This window comes from Heterodontus francisci, chromosome 27 (genome assembly GCF_036365525.1).
Source record: "Heterodontus francisci isolate sHetFra1 chromosome 27, sHetFra1.hap1, whole genome shotgun sequence".
Taxonomy (NCBI): Eukaryota; Metazoa; Chordata; class Chondrichthyes; order Heterodontiformes; family Heterodontidae; genus Heterodontus; species Heterodontus francisci.
In genome coordinates this window covers 48,769,243-48,784,598 of record NC_090397.1, presented here as the reverse complement: position 1 = coordinate 48,784,598, position 15,356 = coordinate 48,769,243, and the positions used below count along the sequence as shown (strand labels likewise).

General features: G+C 43.9%; 1 long non-coding RNA gene across 1 annotated transcript in view; it reads left to right on the top strand.

The window, feature by feature from the left end:
• The first annotated feature begins 446 nt into the window (after positions 1 to 446).
• The window catches only part of LOC137385013 (uncharacterized), a 33,606-nt gene continuing 18,696 nt past the window's right edge, over positions 447 to 15,356 (top strand). The window contains exons 1-2 of the long non-coding RNA XR_010977719.1: positions 447 to 531; positions 14,226 to 14,284. This is a non-coding gene — a long non-coding RNA (uncharacterized lncRNA). The remainder of the gene's footprint in view (positions 532 to 14,225; positions 14,285 to 15,356) is intronic.

The window sequence follows — 15,356 nt, the reverse complement described above, 5'->3', positions numbered from 1 at the left end:
GGGGGTCTTTATTCTAATATGACGGTCACATCGTAAACATTATTACTGATAATTTTCTTTTCAATTCTAACATCTTACAGGTAAATTACTGGGTCAGGAACCGTGACTGCAGTTTCCATTTCTCACTGAGCAGTTACAGTGCCACGTTGCACAATCTCATGTGTAGCTCACAGAACATTCCCATGGTTTCCACTCCATCCTGTTCTGAGCTGCCAGTCACTGATTGGTCAGCAGTAATTTTGACATCATAAATGATCGAGCCAATTGGATCTGATTTCAATGGTTCCAAAGGTCTCCACAATCTGTGATATTTATATATTTACAGTAACACTTGAAACCTCATCACATCAGACAACTGGGTGAGAGAGAGGTAGGAATGGGAGCAGGAAATCCCCACCTTTAATTTGAAACTTTGACACTAATGTTGAATCTTTTTGTTGTTTTTCAGGTCTGAGGAAAGGATCTTCACTGCAGACATGATGCTGGTGATGGTTTTGGTGCTAAGTGAATTGCTCGTCAGTGATGTGACAGGTAGGGTCAATCAAACATGATGTGTGAGGACAGGTTAGTGCTGTGAGGTGAGGAGTTAGTGGTTTACCTGCTGTGTAAATTGGAGGGAACAGAAAGGGGCAGCACCTGAAGGAATGTCCTAAAATGTGCAAATATATCACTTCACACACCTTTCTGCACAGTCCAATTTCACTCTGCCCACTTCCCATACTCTTTATTTTCCAACCCCGTCTAACCCTATCCTCCCGCTCATTCCCCATACACTTTAATATCCATCTAGCCTAATCCCACTCTTCTGCACAATCCTATGAACCTTCTGGCTCTTGTCTAGTCTGATCCCATTCTTCTGCTCACTTTCCATACTTTTTAACATCCCACCTAGACCAAGCCCACTGTCTTGCTCACTCCCACAACATTAGGTCTCTCTCCTAATCTGTTCCAACACTCCTGCTCACACCTACTCTCATCCCACTCTCCTACTCATTTCCCATACACTCATATCCCACCCAGTCTAAACCCACTCTCCTGCTCACTGCTCAAACCCCTTAACAGCCTACTCAGTCCACACCTACTCCCGTCACTCCGCCTATCCTTTAATATCCCACTCTCCTGCTCACTCACCTTAATCATTAGTATCACCCAGTCCAATCCCACTCTCCTTCTCCCTCTCCATACTCTCCAATAGTCAATGTTAAGCGGCTGTCAAATTCCCTTTTTAAAGATTTGATAGCTCTGCTTCATCACCAGTTTGTGACAGAGAATTTCACAATCCCACCATCCGGTGTTGACAATTAACCTCTGATGTTCCATGGGCACAATCTGCACAGTAACACAAGGATTGTGCCCACCAGTGATCTCTGGCACTGAAATAAAAGCAAAATACTGCGGATGCTGGAAATCTGAAATAAAAACAGAAAATGCTGGAACCACTCAGCAGGTCTGGCAGCATCTGTGGAAAGAGAAGCAGAGTTAACGTTTCGGGTCAGTGACCCTTCTTCGGAACTAGAAAATATTAGAAATGTCAAAGGTTATAAGCAAGTGAGTCGGGGGTGGGGCAAGAGATAACAAAGGAGAAGGTGTAGATTGGACAAGGCCACATAGCTGACCAAAAGGTCATGGAGCAAAGGCAAACAATATGTTAATGGTGTGTTGAAAGACAAAGCATTAGTACAGAAAAGGTGTTAACGGACTGAAGGTTGAACAGCAGCAAGTCCAAACATGAAAAAGAACAGTGGGTAAGCAAACTGAACAAACTAAGATGAAATGAAATAAACATGAACAAAAAGGTTGTAAAAAATGTAAAAAAGGAAAAAAGAAAAAATAACTAAAAATAAAAGTAAAATGGGGGGCCCGTCATGCTCTGAAATGATTGAACTCAATGTTCAGTCCGGCAGGCTGTAGTGTGCCTAATCGGTAAATGAGATGCGTTGATGTTCACTGGAGCATTGCAGCATTGAAAACTGTCGGCGAGACATTGGTCATCTCAATTTCTCTTCCCCCCTCACTCACTCTAACCTGTCCCACTCTGAACGTGAGGCACTCCGTTCTCTCAGATCTACCCCTGACATGGTCATCAAACCTGCAGACAAGGGTGGTGCTGTTGTTGTATGGCGTACCGACCTCTAACTTGCAGAAGCCCAACGCCAACTCACAGACACTTCTTCCTACCTCCCTCTGGACCATGACCCCACCCCCGAACATCAAGCCACTGTCCAAAGGGCTGTCACTGACCTCATCTCCTCTGGAGATCTTCCTTCTACAGCTTCCAACCTCATTGTCCCGCAACCCCGGACAGACCGCTTCTACCTCCTTCCCAAAATCCACAAACGGGACTGTCCCGGCAGACCCATTGTGTCAGCCTGCTCCTGCCCCTCTGAACTCATTTCTTCCTATATTGACTCCATCTTTTCTCCGCTGGTCCAGTCTCTTCCCACCTCCATCTGTGACTCTTCTGACGCCCTACGTCATTTTGACAATTTCCAGTTTCCTGATCCCAACCACCTCCTCTTCTCTATGGACGTCCAATCGCTCTACACCTCCATCCCCCACCAGGATGGTATAAGGGCTCTCCGCTTCTTCCTTGAACAGAGGCCCAACCAGTCCCCATTCACCACCACCCTCCTCCGCCTGGCTGAACTTGTTCTCACATTGAACAACTTCTCCTTCAACTCCACTCACTTCCTTCAAGTAAAAGGTGTTGCTATGGGTACCTGCATGGCACCTAGTTATGCCTGTCTTTTTGTGGGATATGTCGAGCATTCTTTGTTCCAGTCCTACTCAGGCCTCCTCTCCCAACTCTTTTTCCGGTACATTGATGACTGTTTCGGTGCTGTTTCCTGCTCCCGCCCCGAACTGGAAAACTTTATCAATTTTGCTTCCAATTTCCACCCTTCTCTCACCTTTACATGGTCCATCTCTGACACTTCCCTTCCCTTCCTCGACTTCTCTGTCTCCATCTCTGGGGATAGGTTGTCTGCGAATATCCATTATTAGCCCACCGATTCCCACAGCTACCTCAACTACACTTCTTCACACCCTACCTCCTGTAAGGACTCCATTCCATTCTCCCAGTTTCTCCATCTTCGATGCATCTGCTCTGATGATGCTACCTTCCATGACGGTGCTTCTGATATGACCTTTTTCTTCAACCGAGGATTCCCCCCCACTATTGTTGACAGGACCCTCAACCGTGTCAGGCCCATTTCCCGCACCTCTACCCTCACCCCTTCCCCTCCCTCCCAGAACCATGACAGGGTTCCCCTTGTCCTCACTTTCCACCCCATCAGCCTCCATATCCAAAGGATCATCCTCCGCCATTTCTGCCACCTCCAGCGTGATGCCACTACCAAACGCATCTTCCCCTCCCTTCCCCTGTCAGCATTCTGAAGGGATCGTTCCCTCTGCGACACCCTGGTCCACTCCTCCATTACCCCCACCACCTAGTCCCCGTCCCATGGCACCTTCCCCTGCAATCGCAGGAGGTGTAATACCTGCCCTCTCTCCTCACTATCCCAGGCCCCAAACACTCCTTTCAGGTGAAGCAGCGATTTACTTGTACTTCTTTCAATGTAGTATACTGTATTCGCTGCTCGCAATGGGTCGGCTCTACATTGGGGAGACCAAACGCAGACTGGGTGACCGCTTTGTGGAACACCTCCGCTCAGTCCGCAAGCAGGACCCCGAGCTTCCGGTTGCTTGCCATTTCAACACTCCCCCCTGCTCTCATGCTCACATCTCTGTCCTGGGATTGCTACAATGTTCCAGTGGACATCAACGCAAGCTCGAGGAACAGCATCTCATTTACCGATTTGGCACACTACAGCCTGCCGGACTGAACATTGAGTTCAATCATTTCAGAGCATGACGGGCCCCCCATTTTACTTTTATTTTTAGTTATTTTTTCTTTTTTCCTTTTTTACATTTTTTACAACCTTTTTGTTTATGTTTATTTCATTTCATCTTAGTTTGTTCAGTTTGCTTACCCACTTTTTTTTTCATGTTTGGACTTGCTGCTGTTCAACCTTCAGTTCGTTAACACCCTATCTGTTCTAATGCTTTGTCTTTCAACACACCATTAACATATTGTTTGCTTTTGCTCCATGACCTTTTGATCAGCTATGTGGCCTTGTCCAATCTACACCTTCTCCTTTATTATCTCTTGCCCCACCCCCACCTCACTTGCTTATAACCTTTGACATTTCTAATATTTGCTAGTTCCGAAACGTTAACTCTGCTTCTCTTTCCACAGATGCTGCCAGACCTGCTGAGTGGTTCCAGCATTTCTTGTTTTTATCTCTAGCACTGACCCTGCCCTGGGGTATGTGGTCAGAGGGCGGGGGCGTGGCTCCTCATTAGCCTGGGCACTGGTGCCACTACAGACATATCTCAGGCCCACGTTGCCCAAAACACGAGCACCAGCTGCCATCCATTGTGTCCTCACTTCCTTCCTGCCCACAAACATTTGTGTCCCCTTTAGGCCCCACTGCTTGATCTTTGAGGTCAAGTCTGCTTTCCTAGCCTGGATTTGCAGCCCCTGCTGGGCCCGGATCCTGTATCCTGATCCTGTGGAACTACAGCTGGAATGTGTCAGGAAGTTGAGCCAGTTTGGAGATGGTTTATTATTAATTTGGGTCTCTTGTTACCATCGCAACAGCCTGTAGAAACTGAGCCAGTAAATTCCTCACTGGATGAGTGCACTTGACCGAATTTAATTCACTGATCAGCTAATTAAACCGCGTGTGTGGTGAGAGGTGGCAGTAGTGTCTAATAACCCCGGCAGTTGTCGGGGGGTGGGGGGGGGGTTCGGGAAATAGTGCCTAATTACCCCAGGGTGAGGGAATAGTGTCTAATTACCATATGGCGGAATGGTGCCTAATTACCCCAGGACGGGTAGCGTTTGGGGTGTTGGGGATAGTATATAAAGATAAACTGTTCCAGTAGCAGGAGGGTCAGTAACCAGATGACACAGATTTTAGTTAATTGGCAAAAGTACCAGAGACAAGACAATGAGAATTCTTCTTCAACTGTGAGTTATTACCAGCTGGAATGTACTCCCTGAAACAGTAGTGCAAGTAGATTTAATGGCAACCTCCAAGAGGGAATTGGATCGATAATTGAAAAGGAAATATTTGCAGCGTTATGGGAAAACAACAGGAGCAGTGGGACTAATTGAGCAGAACTTTCAAAGAGACAGCTCAGACATAATGGACTGAATGGGCTCTTTCTGTGCTGTATCATTCCATGATCTATGAAGTTTTAAATCAGAAATAAACTGTGAATGCTTGGGGATTGCTGTTTTAATCTAATTCCCTTTAACTTCAACTCGTGTCACCCTGACTAGAACATTGTAGAAAGGCGAACCAGAGACAGAGACTGCTCAGGATCAGGACCTTGAAAAACATTGCACCTTTGGGAGAGAAACTTGTCTGATGGTTGGTTTTATCTCAGTTATTGTTACAAGTTCTTCTCGATAAAAGGATTTGGATAGATGCTGAACTAAATCCCTGGAGTCTCCATTGTTGGTCCATTATTGGCCCCACCCTTCCTTTGACTACCTTTTTGCTATTTATATGTTTATAAAAGACTTTTGCATTCCTTTTATGTTAGCCACTAATTAATTCTCAAACTTTCTCTTTGCCCCTCTTATTCCCTTTTTGAGAGCCCCTCTGTGTTTTCTATGTTCAGCTTGGTTTTCAACTGTATTATGAACTTTATATTTGCCTTAAGCTTCCTTTTGCTGTCTCGTTTTAACCTCTATATCTTTAGTCATCCAAGGAGGTCTAGCTTTGGTTGCTTTTCCTTTCACCCTCATTGGAATATATCTACTTTGTACCTGAACCATCAGCTGTTTGACGATCCCCCTGTCAAGAAAACCTGCTATGCCAATTTTTAATTCATCGGTTGGAAACCTACATTAAACTTTTAAAAAGGAGCTGGGATCCTAGAGTTAACTTTTAAAAAGCTGGCAGCAAAGATGGCCACCACAATTTACATTGAAATACCTCACACTTCAAAGGAGAGTTGAATGTCTGAGCAAACAACCACTAGATTAATGCCTCATGAAGTTGGAATTAGCTAACAGCTTCACTTCTAATGACAAAACCTTCACAGCCATCTTGAAACAATGAGACCAGAGAGAGATGGAGAATTCCTAGACTTAAAGCTAATTAAATTGCAAACGAGGACACTGGACAATCATGTGACCATCTCCCCATCTGTGAAAAAATTGGCAATCTTTTGCTACAAAGGGTCAAGCTGCTGAGACATTGTGTGCAGAAACTAGGGGGTGCCTCTCTCTCTCTCTCCCTCCCTCCAGGTGATCTTGGCAGCATTCAAAGCTTGTTGTTGGTTGGGAAAAATCCAAGAAGAACCTGAACCAGGTGGGCCAGCTGCAAAACGCTGCTACCAGCCAGAGACTTCAGAACCACAACTACAGCCAGAAAACAATTGACTTACCAGACACCACAGACTGTATATTATTCTTTACTTGTTCTGGACTCTAATTCAACCCAAAACCTTTCCCCATCACTCTGTAATTTATTTGTGTGTGTGTGATTCTCATGTGTGTGTGTGTGTGTATGTGAGTGAAAGTGTAAGTGTAATTTTTTTTAAATCTAGATCAGGTTTAGTTTTTTCAAGTACAATAAACTCACATCTTTCTTGTTTAAACTCAAGAAAATCTGTCTGATTGGTTCTTTTATGATCACAACAAAGGTAAAAGGTTAAACACTCACTGAGGTGGTAAGCACATCCACTGTTTAAAAAGGAATATACCCTGTTGTGATCAAAGAAGGAGACGGACAAAAAGGGAGCCTTGCAACCCCTCCTCATTTGATCGTAACACCCCATTCGTCAATTATAATTTTGTCTACCAACATTTGATTCCAATCTATCTGGGCCAGATTCCTTTTCAACTCAATGAAGTCAACCCTTGTTCAGTCAAGCATTTTCACGCTTGTTTATACCTTGTCCTTATGCATAACTATTATAAACTGATGATATTATGATCACTCATTCCCAAATGCTCTTTCACTGAAGCATGCTCCACTTGCCTCAGTTCATTTCCCAGAACTAGATTCAGCGCTGTTTCCTTCCTCATTGGACTGGAAACATTCCAATCAAAAAAGTTCTCTTGGAAACATTTCAGGAATTCCTTCCCCCTCATTCCCATTAGACTGTTACTATCCCAGTCTATATTAGGATAATTGAAGTCTCCCATTATCATTACTCTGTAGTTCTTGCATCTTTCTGCAACTTGCCTTCATATTTGCTCCTCTAACTCCTGCCCACTATTTGGTAGTTTATAGTATACAAGTAGTATAATAACTCCTCTATTGTTCCTTAATTCTTACCAGTCTCAGGAAGTTAAATTGGTTAGTGCTGAAAAACGGATGTGGGCATCGCAACGTCCATTAAACCGTGCCCATTGAATGGAATACTGACAGCATTTCAACTTTGCGCTGCCTGCTCATCATAGTGATTTCTGCATTCAACTGGAATACCCCATGCAGTTCACTGGCTGCACACATCAGCGGGGACCCAATATCACGACTAACTTTCACTACTTAAAGCTAGCTTGCACCTCTAAAAGCAGAGGTGCATTGTGATTGGAGCAGATACAAGTGAATCTAACCTGGGAAAGAGTGAAGAATGGCTGAATAAGGGAAGACACAGGAGCCCAGGTTTTCAGAAGATACACTGGAGGTCTTGGTGGAGGAGGAGGAGGAGGAAAGGAGGAGAGATGTCCTGTATCCTCAGTAGGCACAGAAGAGCCTCCAGTCACATGATGAGAAGGCAGTGAGAACAGATAGTCATAGTGCTCAGAGTCAGGAGTATAACCTCATGTGTTTTAATTCAGAAAGCCAGTTGGTGAAGGATAGTACTGGATCTGAAGTTTACTCAGTCTAGCATTTATTTACAGAGTAAAACATTACAAGTATACACCTCCTAACACAACCACACCACAGTTTCAGTAAGTGTCTCTTTATAAGTGCTCAAGTGAATCCCCAGTTAATGCCCACTACCTGCATGCAGTTAAACACAGCTAATATACAATTAGCATCAAAAGACTTGGATGCAGTGCCAAAAGAGGTTTAACAATCCCACACGAATGGCCAAGGTCAGTGAATGCACCTTCAAATGCCATATCCCACCAACTGCACCAATAACCTCAGCCACTGCTCAATTAACTAAATACAACAACAACAAATTGTATTTATATAGCACTTTTAATGTAATAAAAAATCCCAAGGCACTTCACAGAGGCATTATAAAACAAAATATGACACTGAGCCATAAAAGGAGATATTAAACACTCATCACTCACCTACCAACCATCTCTATCAATCAGAACTCGCGCCTAACATTCATATGCTTCACCTCACTTTCACGTACTGTTGCAAGCCTCAAACCCACATCTCACTGCTTGCACACACTGCCAGTTATTCAACCATGACAGGCACATGAGCCAATAACTTACCTGACACTCACTGACATAGTTCCCTCTCTCTTACAGGAGAACAGGAGGCAACAGGAAATAACTGGAAGGGGGGAGGAATGCCTGCATGTTCTAACCCGCATGGAAAAGATGCTGCTGACCGTACTGAGGCCAAGCCACAACAGGGGCTGAAGCCATTAAAGATGAAGATATCAACATACCTAACCCTCCTTATCTCATCCCACTTCTCCCTCATCCCACAGTCTCTTCCGACTGAGAAGCTGCAGATGGTATAAGCATTATTTCTTACTTTCTTTTCTCTCCTCACCACAACTCAACACTTGACCCCTTTTCCCTTCCGATACTCAAGAAGTGCAACCTGCCCTGGCAATGCAAGATCAGCAAAAAGACAGTGAAGATGAAGACACACCACCACTTGATTTCACACTCATAGCTACCAGCTCAAGTACTGACACTGCGCCTAATTTAGGGGAAAGGGTAGTAGTGGGATATGCATGTGGTGAGACATGGGCACAGTTGCACTGTAGCCGGGCAAAGGGAAAAGGAGAATGCAAGTGCCAGCTCACTAGAGGGTGAGGTCACATGCTAGTTCTGATGTTGACCTTGATCGGCCATTCTACAGAAGAAGACTGATGGCTGTACATACCCAAATCATTGGTGCATTGGAAAGCCTGCCAGAAAGCTTGCATTCAATGTCAAGGAGCACAGAAGAGTCCTGTATCAACTTGGTACAGGGCTTTGCTCAGAGCTTGCAGCTTATCCTTTCCTCATGGAATGGGTGGCCACCTCCATTAACACACCTGTGAACCCAACCATGAAGGGCCAATGTCTCAGACATCGTAGCACAAGCAACATCTGCCCAACATTTGAGTGCTGCAGTGGAAGCTCAGAATGCTGTCTTATTGTACCGGCTTGCTGCCATGGAAGCTCAGCATGACTCTGGATAATAGTGTGCTAGGGGCTTCCAGGGCATCACAGCAGTCCTGTAATCTGTTCTTCAATAGATCTGTTGTGAAAGACCCTTTGTGAATATGGCCTTGTGCTGACAGCCTTCTCCCCTTATTCTGCTCTGCCTGCTCTGCTAATAGTTGAAGTCATGCTCAATGCCCTACTAGGCCACCCATATCTGGAAGCAACTGGTCTGTGCTCAAGCCTTTAAGTCACCAAATAAGTACTTCAACAGCAGACAGACCACTTCCTGTAGTCTACTGAAACTTGTATGGAAAAGCACCCGAAACACATATAGAATTACAGCAACAGTCATGAGAAATAATCCAACAACTAACTTGTAAGCGGTCGATATCCCTTTAACCAGTGCTGGTGGGGTGGGGTCCTTCATGTCGTTGAACACGTGTTCAGTTGTGGGAGGTTAAGAGAGGGCATAAACTGAAGCATGGAGCTCCAAAACAGCAGCATTCATGTCAAATCAGCATTGCATGTTGATTGACATCATGATTTACCTGCTCTGCACACTGTTGGCATGCACATGAACCCCTTTACCTGAATGGCATCTGGCACACTTCATATCAGGAAATTTTTCACACACCACAGTTGCCATTTTGGAACTGTAAGGGACTCAAAAAACACGCACTACTGAGTCCAATTTCTCCCCCTATGTCTTAGGCTCCTCAACTACATCATCCCTCTCCTGTGCTTCAGTAGTTTCTTTGTTCAATACTGACACCCCACCCTCCTTTTGTTCCTTCTCTATCTTTCCTGAGTACCTTGTAGCCAGGAATATTAAGTTCCCAATCCTCCCATTCTTTCATCCAGATATCTGTTACTGCTTCTACCTGCAGCTCATCAACCTCATTTTCGATGCTCTGTGCAGTTATGTACATGCACTTCAAACCCATCTTAGACTGCTTTGCATTTGCTCCATGTCTGATCCCTGTCTCCAATTGGCTGAGGTCCCTCAACCCTGGTGCCATTTTGGTAAACCTCCTCTCCAAGGTCTTGACATCCTTGTCCTTTGCACACACATGCACATAGCCTGTGACATATGTGCCCATGTGTACATACAAATGCTCTGTCAAACTTATGTGTATGCAAGATCTAATGTATGTATGTAGACACATGAGCACAATATCCTACATATGCACATCTGCAGAGCATTTGATATAATTACATACATACATACACAAACGTATGTACTACAGAATCTGGTGAATATTCTTGTCCCTGCACAGCTTTTGAGCTTCAGTATACTTTATTTGACAGAAGGGTAAACCATTTGTACCATGTTGCGGGGTTACACAAACTGTCGTTCACCACTACAGCAGCAAAATCCACTTTGTAATCTGTTTGTTCCAGCAAAATAGGAGCCATATAAGATTAAATCTGGCATAAGCTCTGGTTAGGCCCTCTGGAGTATTGCATCCAGTTCTGGTGAATACACTTTAGAAAGGATGTGAGGGTCCTTGAGAGGGTGCAGAGGAGATTTATCAGAGTGGTACCAGGGATGGTGGATTTTAGTTACAAGGATAGGTTGGAGAGGATGGGTTATTCTCCTTACAGCAGGGGAGATTGAAAGAAGATTTAATAAAAGTGTACAAGATTATGACAGGTTTAGATAAGTTAGACAAGGAAAAACTGTTCCCATTAACTAATGGTACAGGGACTATGGGACACAGATTGAAAGCTTTGGGAAAAAGATGCAGGGGGAATGTGAGGAAGCAATTTTTTATGCAGCAGGTGGTAATGACCTGGAACTCGCTGCCCACAAGGGTGGTGGAAGCAGAGACAATCACTGACTTCAAGAGGAAATTGGATGACCACTCGAGAGAAATAGACTTGCAGGGCTTCGGGGATCAAGTGGGGGAGTGAGACTGATTGAATAGCCCCGTGAAGAGCCAGCCTGGACTCGATGGGCTGAATGGGCTCCTTCTGTGCTGTAAATGACTCTATGGCTCTATGATTCCTATTTCTGAACAATTCTTTACTCTCGTGCTATCTGTTTCTCACAGTCCTCTGTGCACCTTTATTCTCCTTTACAATGAGATTTACTAGAGATACAACACCAGGGATATGGGATTTCAATCGTGTCAAGATACTAGGAAAACTGGACTTGTTCTCCTTACAGCAGAGAATGGTAAGAGCAGGTGCATAAAATAATGAAGGATTATGTGAGATGAAATCAGGAGAAACTGTTTCCAGTGGCTGAAGAATTGGTAACCAGAGGACACCGATGTAAGGTAAATGACAAAAGAACCAGAGACAAGTTGAGGACAATTTCTTTCAACTCGATGGGTTATTTGGATCTGGAATACATTGCCTGAAAGGGTGGTGGAAGCAGATTCAATAGTAACTTTCTAAATAGAATTGGATAATACTTGAGGGGGAAAGGGGAGGGGAATGTGATTAATTAAATTGCTCTTTCCAAATGCCAGCTCGGGCACAATGGAGAATTATAAAACAATATTTGACACGAAACCACATAAGGAGATATTAGGACAGATGACCAAAAGCTTGGTCAAAGAGGTAGGTTTTAAGGAATGTCTTAAAGAAGGAGAGAGAGGTGGAGAGGCAGGGAATTTAAGGAGTAAATTTCATAACTTGGGGCCTCGCCTAGGCAGCTGGGGATATGCAAGAAACCAGAATCCAAGGAGCGCAGAAATCTCGGAGGGTTGTAGGGCTGAAGAAGGTTACAATTAATCATATACACTTACTTTTTTGTTTTAGTTACAACTTGAGTGCTGTCCGCCAGCCTTTCCACTACTTGGGCTCAGGTTTTCTTTCTCCTCTATTATGATCCCTGTGGAGATCAACAAACCAAAAGAACCTAATTTACTCAACAACCCCATTACAAAAACAAATGGACTAGATTTCACTTTTATAACTTTTACGTTAACAATCAAACCAAAATTAACATAAATTAAACATGAATTAACAGACAAATCACAGTCAATATATATGTTAAAAATTACACATTAACTATCAGATACATCAAAGATAGATCTCACGGCTTTACTTGGTAGTCCACTCAGCAGATTTGGCACCAATTACAACCACAATGTTCTTCAAAGTTCTGCACTTCCTTGGGTAGATCTCTTGCTTCATTCTTCCATGATGCAGGCACCGATTCTCATCCAACAGTAGTCCCCCTTCAACCCGACCTCCACAGATACAGTCTTCATTAAAACTGCGCACTTCTCCAGAACCTCCTCAGCTCTGTTTACGACAGTCTTGATAGAATGGATCCACCAGTATTACCTTAAGTAACAGAAACAGCTGCAGAAACTTGTATTTGCCTATCGCCAGCTCCTGGATCCAGCCTTCACTTTGTTCAGCCTGCCTGTACTTCACCCCTGCATGATCGGAACTTGGCTGGCTCTGTGTCTTTTAATCTGGTTCCAACTAGTTTATGTCTCCGCAGAAACCTGAAGTTTTTGTTTTGCTTTAGGTTAGGGTCTGTCTCAAAAAACACCAGCTTTGAAACCGGGGTCAGTGCACCTAACGAAACATTTGACAAATCATCTGCTCAGACAACAGCTTGCACACATTCCTCCACTGGTCCCACAAAACCACATCATTCCACCACACCATACTCCAACTGACCAGAGACATCTCACATAATTATCCTTCCATATTACAATTCCTTCGTAGCTTAAGAAAGCATTTATCAAAAAAGCATATACTGTATAAATACAGGACTGGCCAGAATTCTAATTCTCAATGGTACAGCAAGCAGCAACTTAATTGAGAGAAGTGCTGATGAGGTAGCGCTGGATGTTGTTAGCATACACATGGAACCTGACATTGCATTTTCAGATGATTTAGTTGATTGAAGTTAACCATCACAAAGAACAAAGAACAGTACAGCACAGGAACAGGCCATTCGGCCCTCCAAGCATGTGCCGATCTTGATGCCTGTCTAAACTAAAACCTTCTGCACTTCTGGGGACTGTATCCCTCTATTCCCATCCTATTCATGCATTTGTCAAGACGCCTCTTAAACGTCGCTATCGTACCTGCTTCCACCACCTCCCCCGGCAGCAAGTTCCAGGTACTCACCACCCTCTGTGTAAAGAACTTGCCTCGCACATCCCCTCTAAACTTTGCCCCTCGCACCTTAAACCTATGTCCCCTAGTAACTGACTCTTCCACCCTGGGAAAAAGCTTCTGACTATCCACTCAGTCAATGCCACTCATAACTTTGTAAACCTCTATCATGTCGCCCCTCCACCTCCATCGTTCCAGTGAAAACAATCCGAATTTATCCAACCTCTCCTCATAGCTAATGCCCTCCAGACCAGGCAACATCCTGATAAACCTCTTCTGTACCCTCTCCAAAGCCTCCACGTCCTTCTGGTAGTGTGGCGACCAGAATTGCACGCAATATTCCAAGTGTGGCCTAACTAAAGTTCTGTACAGCTGCAGCATGACTTGCCAATTTTTATACTCTATGCCCCGACCAATGAAGGCAAGCATGCCGTATGCCTTCTTGACCACCTTATCCACCTGCATTGCCACTTTCAGTGACCTGTGGACCTGTACGCCCAGATCTCTCTGCCTGTCAATACTCCTAAGGGTTCTGCCATTTACTGTATTCTTCCCACCTGTATTAGATCTTCCAAAATGCATTACCTCACATTTGTCCAAATTAAACTCCATCTGCCATTTCTCCGCAGTTACCTTTCAGTTCTCGCATCCCCTTTTAATCTGCAGACAACCCCTAATGTTCACTCATTATTTGCACATTCAAGACCTAACAAGAGCAGCAACTCCTTAACTTACTTTTTTTTAAATTCATTCACAGGATGGGAGCCTCGTTGATAAGGCCAGCATTTATTGCCCATTCCCATTGAGAAGGTTGTGGTGAGTTCTTACTTGAATACAACTAAGTAGCTTACTGGACCATTTCACTAGGCAGTTAAGAGCTAGTCACATTGCTGTGGGCCTGGAGTCACATATAAGCTAGATTTCCTTCCCAAAAGGGCATTAGTAATCCAGATGAGATTTGACAACAATCTATTAGTTTCATTGTCACAATTACTTCCAGTAACTTTTTATTCCAGATATATTTATTTAAATTCCCCAGCTGCAATAGTGGGATTTGAACTCATATCTCAGTATTACTAGTACAGAAATATGACCAATATGCTGCCATAAACCTGACATAAAACCACATTACCTCCACATAGCAATTCTATCTAAATGAAATTAAATTGAATATAAACATTTTTTTATTTGTTTGTGCTATGTGGGCATCTCTGGCTAGGCCAGCATTTATTGTCCATCCATAATTGCCCTTGAACTGAGTGGCTTGCTCTGCCACGTTTTTTTAAAGAGGCAACCACATCGCTGTGGGTCTGGAGTCACATGTAGGCGAGACCAGGTAAGGACAGCAGATTTCCTTCCCTAAAGGAACCTGGTGAGGATTTACAACAATTGACAACAGTTTTGTATTTATCATTAGTCGAACCATTTAATTCCAGGTTCATTAATTGAATTCAAATTTCACCATCTGCTGTGGTGGGATGTAAAGCCATGTCCCCAGAGCATTAGCCTGGGATCTAGATTACTAACCCAGTGATATTACCACTACGCCACCACCTCCTCAACATATAAATATGAGCCGAAGAAGGGTCACTGACCCGAAACGTTAACCCTGCTTCTCTTTCCACAGATGCTGCCAGACCTGCTTGTGGTTCCAGCATTTCTTGTTTTTATTTTATATTATATATTATATAAATATGAGCAGTGGTCTGTTATTATAATAAATCTGTTAGTGTGGGCATGGTCACTTTACAGTGACATGGACTGCAGTGACCATCAATATCTGTATTGACAGCAGCTGTATGGATAAAGGTTGGGGATAACAGGAAACAATGCCAGATAGCCCCCAGAACATTCGACCACAAGCCACGCCCAGTGTCAGCTGGTGCTC